The sequence below is a fragment of the Silene latifolia genome, chromosome 2 (assembly GCF_048544455.1).
Source record: "Silene latifolia isolate original U9 population chromosome 2, ASM4854445v1, whole genome shotgun sequence".
Classification (NCBI taxonomy): domain Eukaryota; kingdom Viridiplantae; phylum Streptophyta; class Magnoliopsida; order Caryophyllales; family Caryophyllaceae; genus Silene; species Silene latifolia.
The window spans coordinates 165263256-165276655 of record NC_133527.1 but is presented as its reverse complement, the minus strand read 5'-3'; the positions used below and the strand labels follow the sequence as shown (position 1 = coordinate 165276655).

The following is a 13400-nucleotide window of genomic DNA, read 5'->3' as shown; positions in this document are numbered from 1 at the left end:
TTCAGAATTTTGCTTTTTCATCAAGTGTGGATCTCCCTGCCGGTGGGCCGGCTGCCGGCAGGGACTTCTCCTCAGTATAATTCCTTCAAATTTCCATCAAAAATTTTCAACTCGCTACCGGTGGAGGGCACCGGCTGCCGGTCCACCGGCACAGAGTCACACATTCTCATTTTTCATCTTGTATTCCTCAATTGACTCAACAATAAATTCCCGACTCCTCACTTGCCCATTTTATCGAGTTTTCAACTTTCAAACCGACGGCTCATGTCGGGGTTTTGGGCAAGGCTAAGGGTCCCGCATCGCAATCCAAATTTTGCCAAGGATGTTAAACCCAAACTATCTCATGTCCTAACTATATGCATGCTATTTACAAGTGGTGGTTATTGAGGAACTCCACCAAACCAATGATTGTTCAACTTTGAGATTACTTATCCCCCAAGGATGGGGGATCTTCTAAATCAACTTCATTGCGGGTCTCAATGGGTAGACCTTCATAGAAATACTTAACTCGATGACCATTCACTTTGAAAATTTCTCCCTTATCATTCTTCAACTCAAAGGAACCGTAAGGAAACACGGTGACTACCTCAAATGGTCCTGACCATCGAGACCTTAACTTTCCGGGAAATAGTTGAAAACGGGAATTAAAAAGTAGCACCTTGTCACCGACAATGATTTCCTTTCTTGTAATTTTCGAGTCATGCCATTTCTTGGTCCTTTCCTTGAAAAGTCTTGCACTCTCATAAGCATCCATCCTAAACTCATCAAGTTCATTGAGTTGAAGAAACCTCTTGTTTCCCGCGACATCTAAGTCATAGTTGAGCTCTTTGAGGGCCCATCTTGCTTTGTGTTCCAACTCGAGAGGTAGGTGACAAGATTTACCATAGACCAACCGGTAAGGAGTAGTGCCGATTGGGGTCTTGTATGCGGTTCTTAGAGCCCACAACACATCATTGAGCTTAGCACTCCAATCCTTCCTAGACTTGTTCACAACCCGCTCTAATATAGCTTTGATATGTCTATTGGAGACTTCCACTTGCCCGTTGGTTTGGGGGTGGTAAGCAAGAGCTACCTTATGCCGGACACCGTACTTCTTGAGGAGTGCATAGATGGTGTGGTTGATGAAATGTGACCCACCATCACTTATAACGGCCCGGGGTACTCCAAAACGGGGGAAAATATAGTCTTTGAAAAGCTTGGAGACGACCTTTGAGTCATTGGTAGGGGCGGCGATTGCTTCGATCCACTTGGACACATAGTCCACTGCAACTAGTATGTATTGGTTGCCAAATGAAGATGGGAATGGTCCCATGAAATCCACCCCCCACACATCGAAAAGCTCAACTTCTAAGATGTTGTTCAATGGCATCTCATCTCTCCTTCCAATGTTACCTCTTCTTTGACAAGAATCACAAGAGTGTACCATGGCATATGCATCTTTGAATAAGGAGGGCCAATAGAAACCACAATGAAGAACCCGAGCTTGGGTCCTAGATGTGGACAAGTGCCCTCCATAAGTGGTGGCATGGCAAGCTTGGAGAATTGCACGACCTTCTTCTTGAGAGACACATCTCCGGTAAATCCCATCATTGCACCTTCTATAGAGGTAAGGGTCCTCCCACACATATCTCTTTGATTCATATCTCAACTTCTTCCTAGCTTGGTTATCAAATTCTTCGGGGATAAAGCTAGAACTCAAGAAATTGGCTATATCCGCATACTAAGGGGTGGAATGGGTAATAGCAAGGATAGAATCGTCGGGCAACCATTCATCAATAGGGACCCCATCGTCTTTATCCCCTCGGGACTCTTTAGTTAACCTCGATAGATGATCCGCAAAAAGGTTTTCGGATCCTGGCTTGTCCTTGATCTCTAGATCGAATTCTTGAAGGAGTAGTACCCATCTCAAAAGTCGGGGTTTAGCATCCTTCTTCACCATCAATTGTCTCAAGGCGGTGTGGTCGGAGTAAACCACCACCTTAGACCCAACAAGGTATTGTCGAAACTTTTCCACGGCATGAACAATTGCTAGCATTTCCTTCTCGGTTGTAGAATACCCACATTGTGTTTGGTCAAGGGTCTTACTTGTATAATATATCACATGATGCTTCCTATCCACCATTTGCCCAAGTACCGCACCAACCGCGAAGTCCGAAGCATCGCACATTATCTCAAAGGGAAGGCTCCAACGGCGCCATTTGATAACAAGAGATTTGTCGTCTTTTCCCTCTATCAAAACTATTTATAAAACCCAATTAAATGTAGTATTTAGTCCGGGTCGAACACGAAGACGGCGGGGGTTGCTACTAGGTTCAACTTAGAGTCAAGTTTAATCAATAATAAAAGAAGGGGTTTTGGTTTTAACTACTAAAGCAACTAAATAAACGATTTAATGAAGATGAATACGACGATTAAGGGACTAGGGTCTTCGGGGTCACCTAAAGGAACTAAGGGGCAACAAAGTCGATAAAATAGTCTAAGGCGAAGGTTTGTCCTAGAGGCGGTCACCAACTTTCGTTGAGCAACAACTAATTCAAAACAAACAACAAGACCACCAACAAATTTTCATTCAAAGGAGGAATTAAGCGATTAAGACAAAAAGATACAAGCTTTCACTCACACAATTCGTCAAACACCTTGTGTGCATGCTATGAAAGACAAAATCCTACACCAAAGACTCAAAACTTATCAACTAATCATGCCCATTAATCCTATTTAGGCTCCCCCTAAACCTTAGAAGGGTAACTACTCACTCATATTGGGGATAATCATGCTAATAAGAGAAGAAGAACAAATAACATAAAGAGAAGACATGATGATTATTATAACAATTATGAAAGACAAGAGAAATGTAAACAAATGATTAACAAGTGAATAAGAGAGGAAATATACCAACACAAGGAAAGATGATTGCTTGATTGAATAATAAGAAGGAAAACCCTTCAAAATTCCCAATACAATCTTCAACAAACAAGTGTAAACAATTGACAATTACTTGAACTAACTAATTCTTACTAAATATTTATAATAATTATTGAAAGATTAGAACTTGATTAAGGAAAGATTACAATAAATATGGAATGTTTTTTCAGATCTAGGGTTCTGTGTCAAAGGGTTTTAGGGGGGGTATTTATAGGCTTGCCCAAGATTAAGAAGAAAAGAAGAGAAAAGCCCAATTCGCCTACTGCTGCGTTCTACCGGTGGACCGGCTGCCGGCGCTCCTACCGGCAGAACGGTCAAAATGACTTCGACTTTGGAAATTAAGCTGGCAAGTGTGTTCTGCCGGTGGACCGGCTGCCGGCCTGCCGGCAGAACACTACCTTCAGAGTCTTCAAATTCCTTTGATGTTGCGTCTTGCCGGTGGACCGGCTACCGGTGCTCCAACCGGTAGCGAGGTCAAGCCTCTTTTCCTTCTCTAATTCAATTTAATTCTTCCTGTTGTGTTCTATCGGTGGACCGGCTGCCGGCCTGCCGGCAGAACACAACCTCAGGGTCATTTCTTCTTCTTCTTTGCAAAGTGGGGACGTGTTCTACCGGTGGACCGGCTGCCGACAGAACACTACACTCAGCAATTCTCACCTTCTTCTTCATGTAAAGGCATAGGGATGCCTTCCTTGCCCCGATTCCTCCATACTTGACTCGATTCCTGCAAGAAGATACACCAAATCACAGGTACGGGGATCAGGCACAAAATACAAGGAAAGGCATACAAAACCGACTCGATATGAGTCGGAATGCGTAAAAGAAGAGGGAAAATTAGGTGTAAATAAATCATATATCAGCCGTCACCAATGCTCTCTTCAACCTATGAAAAGCCTCAAGACAAGATTCATCAAACACAAAGGGGGCATCTTTGAGGAGTAATGAGGTCAATGGTTTTGCTATCTTTGAAAAATCTTTGATGAAACGCCTATAGAATCCGACGTGGCCTAGAAAACTTCTCACTCCCTTTACATTGGAAGGAGGTGACAAGTTCTCTATAACGGCAACCTTGGCACCATCAACCTCAATACCCCTACTAGAGATAATGTGACCGAGTACAACCCCTTCCTCTACCATAAAATAGCATTTTTCTCAATTAAGGACAAGGTTGTGCTCCTCACATCTCTTCAACATATTAGTCAAGTTTCCAAGACCATGATCAAACGAGTCCCCATGGACACTAAAGTTGTCCATGAAAACTTCCATGCTTTTCTCTAGAAAGTCCGAAAAGATTGCCATCATGCACCTTTGAAAGGTGCCCGGCGCATTGCAAAGCCCGAATGGCATCTTACGATAAGCATAGACTTCTATTGGACAAGTGAAGGTTGTCTTCTCTTGGTCATCCGGATGGATGGGAATTTAGAAGAACCCGGAGTAACCGTCTAGAAAGCAATAGTATGCATGGCCCGCGAGTCTCTCAAGCATTTGGTCTATAAAGGGAATCGGGATATGGTCTTTAAGGGTGGCGGCGTTAAGTTTCCTATAGTCAATACACATGCACCACCCGGTCACCGGTTTAGTAGGTAGGGTGGTCCCATCCTCTTGTTCAACCATTTGTACCCCCCCCCCCTTTCTTTGGTACCACGTGTACCGGACTAACCCATTTGCTACCGGTTATTTGGTAGATAATCCCGGCCTCAAGTAATTTCAACACTTCATTTTTAACCACCTCGGCCATTTTAGGGTTTATCCTCCTAAGACCATCTACCTTGGGTTGACTCCCCTCTTCCAAAACAATTCTATGCATGCACAAACTCGGGCTTAAGCCCTTGATGTCATCAATGCTATACCCAAGTGCCCCTCTATGAGTTTTCAAGATTTGCAAAAGCTTCTTTTCTTGGGACTCACTTAGGTTAGCATTTATGATCACCGGGTAAGCCTCCCCCTCATCAAGGAAAGCATACTTGAGTGAGGGAGGTAGGGGTTTGAGTTGTACCTTTGGAGGGAGAAAACCCTCCACTTTCTTCACTAGTTCCTCATCAACTTCATGATCTTCCTTCATAGCCTCATCATGCAAGGAGATTTGAAAAAACTCTTCCATCTCCGCTTCTTCACGGGCTACTTCATGTACTACCTCATCTATCAACTCAATAGTGCTCAACCTTTTCATCTTTGGTCCTTTCATCAAATTCGGTAGGTTAAATTCGACGTTGTTCCCCTCAATTTGGAAGGTTAGCCGCCCATTCTTCACATCAATGAGTACTCCTACGGTAGCCAAAAATGGCCTACCTAGGATGATGGGAGTATGGCTATCCTCCGAAATATCAAGGATAACAAAATCGGCGGGAATTAAAAGCTTTCCAACCTTGACGGGTACGTCTTCAAGCACCCCCATAGGGTGCTTGACGGACCTATCCGCCAATTGGAGAGTCATTGAAGTGGGAGCAAGGTTTTGAATGCCGATTTTCTTTGCAACTTTTAAAGGAATAACACTCACACTTGCTCCCAAATCACAAAGAGCTCTAGATATGGGAACACCACCAACTACACATAGGATTGAAAAGCTTCCCGGGTCACAAAACTTAGTGGGCATTTTGTTAAGGATATGAGCACTACATGCCTCTTCCATAGCTACTATTTCTTGGTCACCTAAGACCCTTTTCTTGGTCAAAATATCTTTTAAAATTTTTGAGTAAGTTGGCATGTTCATAATTACCTCCGTAAAGGGTAGGGTAACCTCAAGTTTCTCAAGCATATCGCAAAACTTGGCATACTTAAGGTTTTCCCTACTCTTAATTGCTCTCGAAGGGTAAGGAATTTTAGGAACAAGTTGAGAATTGGAAGGTACCTTTGGAGGGACCGAATTCTTTGTTACCTTCTTAGGGTGTTGCAAAGGTACTTCTTCAATGACTTCTTCCTCATAAGGGAGGTCTTCCACATATCCATCAACATCCTTGTTCACTTGAATTCCCCTTCTTGACAAATCTTCACAAGCTTTCTTCCCTTTCTTGCCTTCACTAACTTTACCCGACGGTTCAATGGGTGAGCTTTCCTCCTCACCATTCATTTCCAACTCATTCCCCTTGGGATCTTCATCAACTTCCACCACAAGGTCCTTTTAGGGGTCCTCAAGCTCTACACCGCTCCTTAACACTACCGCATGAGCATGGTGGCTATTTGAGGCATCCTTGGAGCTTTGTCCTTGGGCCAATAGACCACCGGTCGGCCGTTGAGGGTTAGCCATAGCATGAGAAGCCATCCTAGATTCCATTTCTCTCATGTCTTTAAGGAAGGTAGCCCTTAAGTTTGCTTGTTCTTGTTGGGTTGCCTTAGCAAAATTAGCCATCTCTTGACTATCTTGAAGTTGCATGTTCTTTATCATCTTCAAAAGCTCAACTTGGGAGAGCTCACCTTGGGGTTTTTGATAAGGTTGGTTGGCTATGGGTAGAGGGAATCCATAGTCATACCGAGCGTTGGAACCTTGGTTGTTGTTTTGTCCCCCTTGGAAGTTAGCTCTAGGACCATTGTTGTTGAAATTCGATCCTTGTCCTTGTTCTTGAAACCCTTTAACATACCCTTGCCCAAATCCTTGGTTTGCTTGGTTCACTTGATTCCCTTGATAAAACCCTTGGTTGCTTTGATTTCCACCAAAATCTTGGTACCCTTGTGGTTGGTTACCATAGTTTTGGTTTTGATTGTTGTTTGGCCATTGGTTTTGATTTCCGGGGTTAGTCCTTTGGTTGGGGAATGTTCCCCTTTGTTGAGAAAAACCGGGTGGATTATTTGGGGCTTGTGGTTGAAGGTGTTGTGGGTTTTGAACATTGGTACTTTTGTAGCTAAAATTGGGGTGGTTCCTCAAACCGGGATGGTAGAAGTTGGTGTTTGGGTTGTAGACATTGGGATTGTTGTAGGGTGGCCTTGGTGGTCTTGTATTGTTGTTATAGCTTTGGAAAGCATTAACATCTTGAATATTCTCTTCATAGCCACCGGTATAGTTGTTGGCACACAAGTCATAGGTATGACCGCTCCCTCCACAAAGCTCACAACTTGAAGCTTGAACCACTTCCTCCATGGGTGGCCCATGTGAGGTCGCGGCTTGGTGCACTTGATTTCTTTGAAACTTCTCAAATTATTTTGTGAGTAAGTCGATCTTGGCATTTGTCTCGAAGTTGGAGGAGTTTTCCTTAGGGAACTTCCCATTCCTTCTTAGCATGTTTCCTCTAGAACCATAGTTTGCTTCCGAATCTACCATTTTCTTGATCAATGTCGTGCCCTCTTCATCATTCAAGTGATCAAATCCTCCCCCCGCGGAGGAATTTACCATCTCCTTAGTCCTCGGTAGCAAAGTTTGAAAGAATGTTTGAGTGATGTACCATTCCGATATTCCATGATGGGGACAACTTGCTATTAAGTCTTGATATCGGTCCCAAGCTTCACCTAAAGACTCCCCGTCTTCTTGTTGAAATGTATGAATCTCATTATGGAGCATTGCGGTCTTTGATGAAGGGTAATATTTGGCCATGAATGCTTTAGCCAAGGCATCCCATGTCGTGAAGGTATCCGGTGGGTGAATGTTCAACCATCGGTCCGCCTTGCCCGTCAATGAAAACAGAAACAACATCATTCTCAAGGTGTCCTCGGACACCCCATTCTTTTTCATCATTGAAACCTTCCTTTTAAACTTACGGAGGTTAGCATGGGCATCCTCTTCAATATGTCCCCCGAACAAATCCTTCTCAATCAACCCGACTTAGGCGGGATGCATTTCAAAGTTGTTTGGGGCCAAGGTGCCAAAATTGATAGGGTTACATGAATCATTATGGTTAGGCCGGTTATGATCTCTAAGAGCCATTTGTGGTGGTAGATTTGGTATATGATGGGGTGGTGTTTGAGGTGGGCTATTAGGATTAGGGAAGTTATGAAAAGGGTTTTCTAGTAGAGTCTCAATTGTGAGGTTTGGTTGAAGTGTGGTTGTGGTATCAATATTTTGTGGGATGTGTGAATTTGGTTGGTCAAAGTTTGCTTGAGGGGAAATATTCCTAACTCTCTCAAGGGTCCTTGTCCTCAAGGTTATAAAAATCCTTTCGGGGTCGGAGTTGAAGAGTAGAGCTTGGTGGTTCCTTCTAGGCATGCACTCAACAAACCGTTAGTCTCCTAGTGTCTTTACACACTAGGGGAAGGCAAGAAATCACACACTCTACAATGAAACACACAATTACTAAAACAAACTAACAAGTGAGATAAGACTAAAGCTAAGACTCTTGATAAACTAAATATAACCTAACGCCATCCCCGGCAACGGCGCCATTTGATGTGTAAGATTTAATGATAGGGTCAAGTCGCTTACCACCAACAAAATTATAACCCAATTTAAGCGTAAATCGGGGTCGAACCACGAGGATGGAGGGGGTTTCTACTTAGTCTAAATAAGAGTCTAGTCTAGTCAAAAATGAAGAAAAAGGGTTTTGATTTAAACTACTTGACGCAACTAAGCAAGCTATTGAAGAATATGTGTTCAAATGATTAAAGGCTAGGGTTTTCGGGGTTGTCTAAATGATCTATGGGCAAACAAGTCGATTTAAAGAGTCTATGATGAAGGTTTGTCCTAGGATGGGAATCAATCTCTTGATCATCCTAAAGGTGATTACCAAATCTCATTAAGCAACAACCCATTCTAAAGCATGCAACAAGTCCTCCACAAACTCTCATTTAATGGAGGACTTAAGCAACTAAGACAAAAAGCACAAGTTCTCACTCACACAATCCATCAAACACCTTGTGTGCAATACTAAGAAAGACAAATTCTTCACCAAAGACTCAAAATAATCAACCTATCATGCCCAATAATCCCATTTAGACTCCCCCTAAACCCTAGAAGGGTAACTACTCACTCATGTCAAAATTGTTCAAAGAAACAAATAGAGGAGAACAAACAACAAAAAGAGGTGACATAATAATGATTCTAGCAATTATAAAAGACAAATCAAAATGTAAACAATTGATTAATAAAGTAAACAAGAGAAGACATGTACCAACAAAAGTAAAGATGATTGCTTTGATTGAATGAATGAAGGAAATCCTCCAAAAATCTCCCAATACAATCCTCAAAAACAAGTGTAAACAATTGACAATTACTAATACTAACTAATTTTTACTAAGTAGTTAATAATAATTATGGAAAGATTAAAGCTTGATTAGGGAAAGATTACAATAATTAGGAAAAGTTTTCAGATATAGGGTTATGTCTACAATTGATTAGGGGAGGGGTATATATAGTGTTTCATTGAATTAAGGGAGGAAAAGAGGAAAAAGCCCATTTGCGTGTAACGTTCTCTTGTGCCGGCGGGCCGGCTGCCGGCTACATATGCCGGCAGTGCCATCTTGGAAAACTGGGAAAAATAGATGTGGTGAATTTCCCTGCCGGTGGGCCGGCTGCCGGTCTACCGGTAGGGAATTTTCCTTCTTGATTCCTTATTTGCTTTCTTCAATAGCTGTTGCTCCCTGCCGGTTGCCCGGCTGCCGGTCGCCTGTGCCGGCAGCGCGTTCTTCAATTTCTTGGCCAAAAATCATCTTCAAAAATTCTAAGTGTTGGACTTGTGTTCCCTGCCGGTGGGCCGGCTTCCGGCCTGCCGGCAGAGAACATCTCCTAGCTTCTTTCCCTCCTTTTCTCCTCACAGCACCATCCCCTACCGGTGGGCCGGCTGCCGGCCTGCCGGCAGAGGGCTTCCTTCAACTCCTTATCTCCCTTTTCTTCATGTAAAGGCATTGAAATGCCTTCCTCTCCCCAATTCCTCTATACTCGACTCGATTCCTGCAAGAGGATACACCAAATCACAGGTACGGGGATTGGGCACAAAATGCAAGGAAAGGCACATGAAACCGACTCGATATGAGTCGGAATGCGTAAAGGAAAAAGGGAAATTCGGTGCAAATAAATAATATATCATTATATTTAAAAAAACCGTTGTTAAAAGTAATAACAACGGTTATATGTTAAAAAAACCGTTGTTAAAATTGACTATTAACAACGGTTTTATGGCATATAACCGTTGTTATTTATGTTTATTTTTTTATTTTTTTTTAAATTTACAAAATTAGTGCATTAAAAATCCTGTATCAACAGCAGCAGCAGTATCAACATACAACAAAAGCTCACTTTAAATTGATTAACCCAAAATTAAACACCTGCAAAGTTTTATGCACTAGCACAACGACTTTCTCAAAATATTAATACCACAATTCAAACATCCATTTACATCCGAGAGTTACGACTCCACTACTACACATGCACATTTTAGTGAATAAAATATTCAACAATACAACTCCAACAAACTTACATCAATCTCGCATCACATCCAACATAACAATAACATCTTAGTGAATAGACTATTCAATATTACGTATTCCCTAAATAGTTGGTAAGCCTACACCTCATTAACATCCCTCATCTCCTCAATTGACACTCTCAAATTTAAATCTACAATGATACATTTAAGTTAAGATGATGGAAATAAAAAAGGAAAACCTACGTAGATATGAGAAGTGGATGGAAGCAATAAGTTGAGGAAAAACAAAGTAGGAAGATACCTGAGGAAAATATATGAAAATCACCAAAAGTCTAACCTACAAACAGCATAAAATGAATGTTTACTAGCAAAACTCAAGGAATAAAGCATAAATTAAATATGAAGGAGAAATCAAAAAGAAGAAAGTGAGGTAGCACAACATAGAAATTTCACAAGTTTAGCAAAAAATGAGCATATATTGCATCTTTAGCCATAAAACTAAAAGTCGTGAATCCAAACACTTGAAACTGAAGTAACACAAACAACATTGATCCATCTTAACTTCATAAAATTTGGAAGAAGATTCAAACCATAATGGATATTGTGGGTGGACTAAATTACCGAGTCAAATTAGTTATAGTTGAAAGACTTGATATGCAGCAAATAAATTAAACAGTTCTATAACATTCCAAAGACAAAATATTCTGAGTCTTGCGAATCCATAGCAATTAAAAACTTTGCACTATATGTAAACTATATATGAACAACATAATTTCTAGTGAAAAAAAGTAGTGATAATTACCAAACGAAGTGGCTTTCGTCCTGCTTTGTCGATCGAGTTGCTCCTAAAAGACTGATTACTACCTGCAGGATCAATTTCTCTAAAGAAGAGGTCAATTTAAGATGTTAACCTGAATAAGAGCATATATTACAATCCCAATGCTAGGTAATACCGCTGAAATGGGGAAAATGAAGAGGTCACAGGTTAGTATCTTCGTGAAAAGGAAGGAATACATACCATTTCACGCACCTCTGAAATTAATCATCTATAATCGAACAATAATATACAAAGAAGCATCATGTCCACCAAACAATATGATCATTAAATAAGGAGCCCATATATTGAGCGAGATTACCTGACAAGAAAGACGGTAAAAGACTACAATGTACAAACTTCCACCATGTTTGACCTTCTAAATCAGCTGAGCATATTAGCATACTACCTCCAAGATTCCAAGACTACAATGTAAAAATTTCCAAGTATAAGAATAATGCGAGACGGTAAAAAAAGTACAAATATCAAACGAAACCTAAAATTCAACAAGGCACCAGAGACTTTAAAATCAAAATAGGCGAAGCAATTATGGTTAGAAAGAATACCTCTAGATCTGAATCCCTTCATGGATACTCTGAAAGATGAGATCCTTATGAAATCAAACAAAACCCTAAAATTTAATAGGGTAATTGATAGTGTAAAATGAATAATTGATAAAGGGGAGAGTGATGTCGATGGTGAGATAAAGAAGGGTTAGTCAAACAACAGTAAAATGGGAAATAAAATAGATGTGCAATTATTAAGATTTTGTGTTGACAAATAAATCGAGTAGGTTAGTATTTCATACCTAACAATCGAAGTAATAAGGCGAAAATCAAACCAAAAAATCAATTTCTTGCTCTCGTATTTTTAAAACCCTAGGTTTCTAAAAGTCAATTTTGAGTGATTTTGGTAGTTTTGAAGGATGGAAAATGGGTTATAAGTATGTAAATTGAGTTAGGGAGAATTTTTGAGTGTTTTGGGGGTGATTTGGTGGGTATTGAGTGAGTATTGTGTGAGAGGTTTTGTTTTTGAGTGTGAGAGAGGTGAAGATGCGAAGGTTGAAGATGAATAAAGAATAGAAAGGGAAAGAAACATAAGGGATCCAGTTTGTCCCACAATGAAAATATATTGTTGCGAAGGTAATAACAAGGGTTATATGTAAAAAAACCGTTGTTAAAAGTAATAACAACGGTTATATGTATTCTTGCAAAAAAACAACGGTTATATGTAAAAAACCGTTGTTAAAAGTAATAACAAGGGTTATATGTAAAAAACCGTTGTTAAAAGTAATAACAACGGTTATATGCAAAAAAACCGTTGTTAAAAGTAATAACAACGGTTATATGCAAAAAAACCGTTGTTAAAAGTAATAACAAGGGTTTTAAATAAATAACCGTTGTTATAACTTTTCAACTATTAACAACGGTTCTAAAATGAAACCCGTTGTGATTACTAATAACAACGGTTTTAAAGAAATAACGGTTGTTATTACTTTTCATAGAATTGCGCCAAAATATACTAACCTGATTAACAACGGTATTACATATAATGCGTTAATATGCGTTGTTAATGGGGCGTAGTTATTGCCTATATTTGTAGTAGTGAAGCCCAACCCGATAGAGTACCCATAGACATAGAAAACCGTAGTATTACAGTCTTCCCTTCCTTAAAAAGAACTTCGTCCCCGAAGTTCAACCCATAGACAAAAAACAAAACACACCATCTCCACTCCGGCACAACAACAAAACAAAAACTCAAAACAAAACTCAAATCAAACTCCCAACCAACACTCAAACCGACTCAACGCAACTACTAACTGTTATTAAAACCAACATAAAACATATAAAAACTCTATGCGACCATCTCCTACCCCCTAAAAGAAACATGGTTACATCCTCGTAACCACACATACCTGATAAAAATGAGACGGATACCGCTCCCTCATAGCCTCCCCCACCTCCCAAGTAGCCTCCTCAACCTCATGGTTAGACCAAAGAACCTTAAGCAACACTGTTTCTCCATATCTAGTTTTTCTAACCTTGCGATCAAGAATCTGTTTCGGCACCTCAAGATAAGACAAGGACTCATCCAACTCGATGTTCTCTACATCTAACACATATGAAGGGTCACTCACATACTTCCGCAGCTGAGACACATGGAACACATTATGCACTCTATCCAAAGCAGCTGGTAAAGCTAACCGGTAAGCAACCTCACCCACACGATCCAAAATCTCATATGGTCCTATAAACTTCTAACTCAGATTCCCTTTCTTACCAAATCTCATGACCCCACGCATATGAGACACTTTCAAAAGAACCTTGTCTCCAACCTGAAACTCTATGTCACGAAGATGTAAATCGGCATAACTCTTT

At 40.6% G+C, this 13400-nt stretch overlaps 1 non-coding gene across 1 annotated transcript; it reads left to right on the top strand.

The window, feature by feature from the left end:
• The first annotated feature begins 7304 nt into the window (after window positions 1–7304).
• Window positions 7305–7411, top strand: LOC141644955 (small nucleolar RNA R71). The gene has a single exon (XR_012544554.1). It is a non-coding gene; the product is annotated as a small nucleolar RNA R71 (small nucleolar RNA).
• The last annotated feature ends 5989 nt before the right edge of the window (window positions 7412–13400 follow it).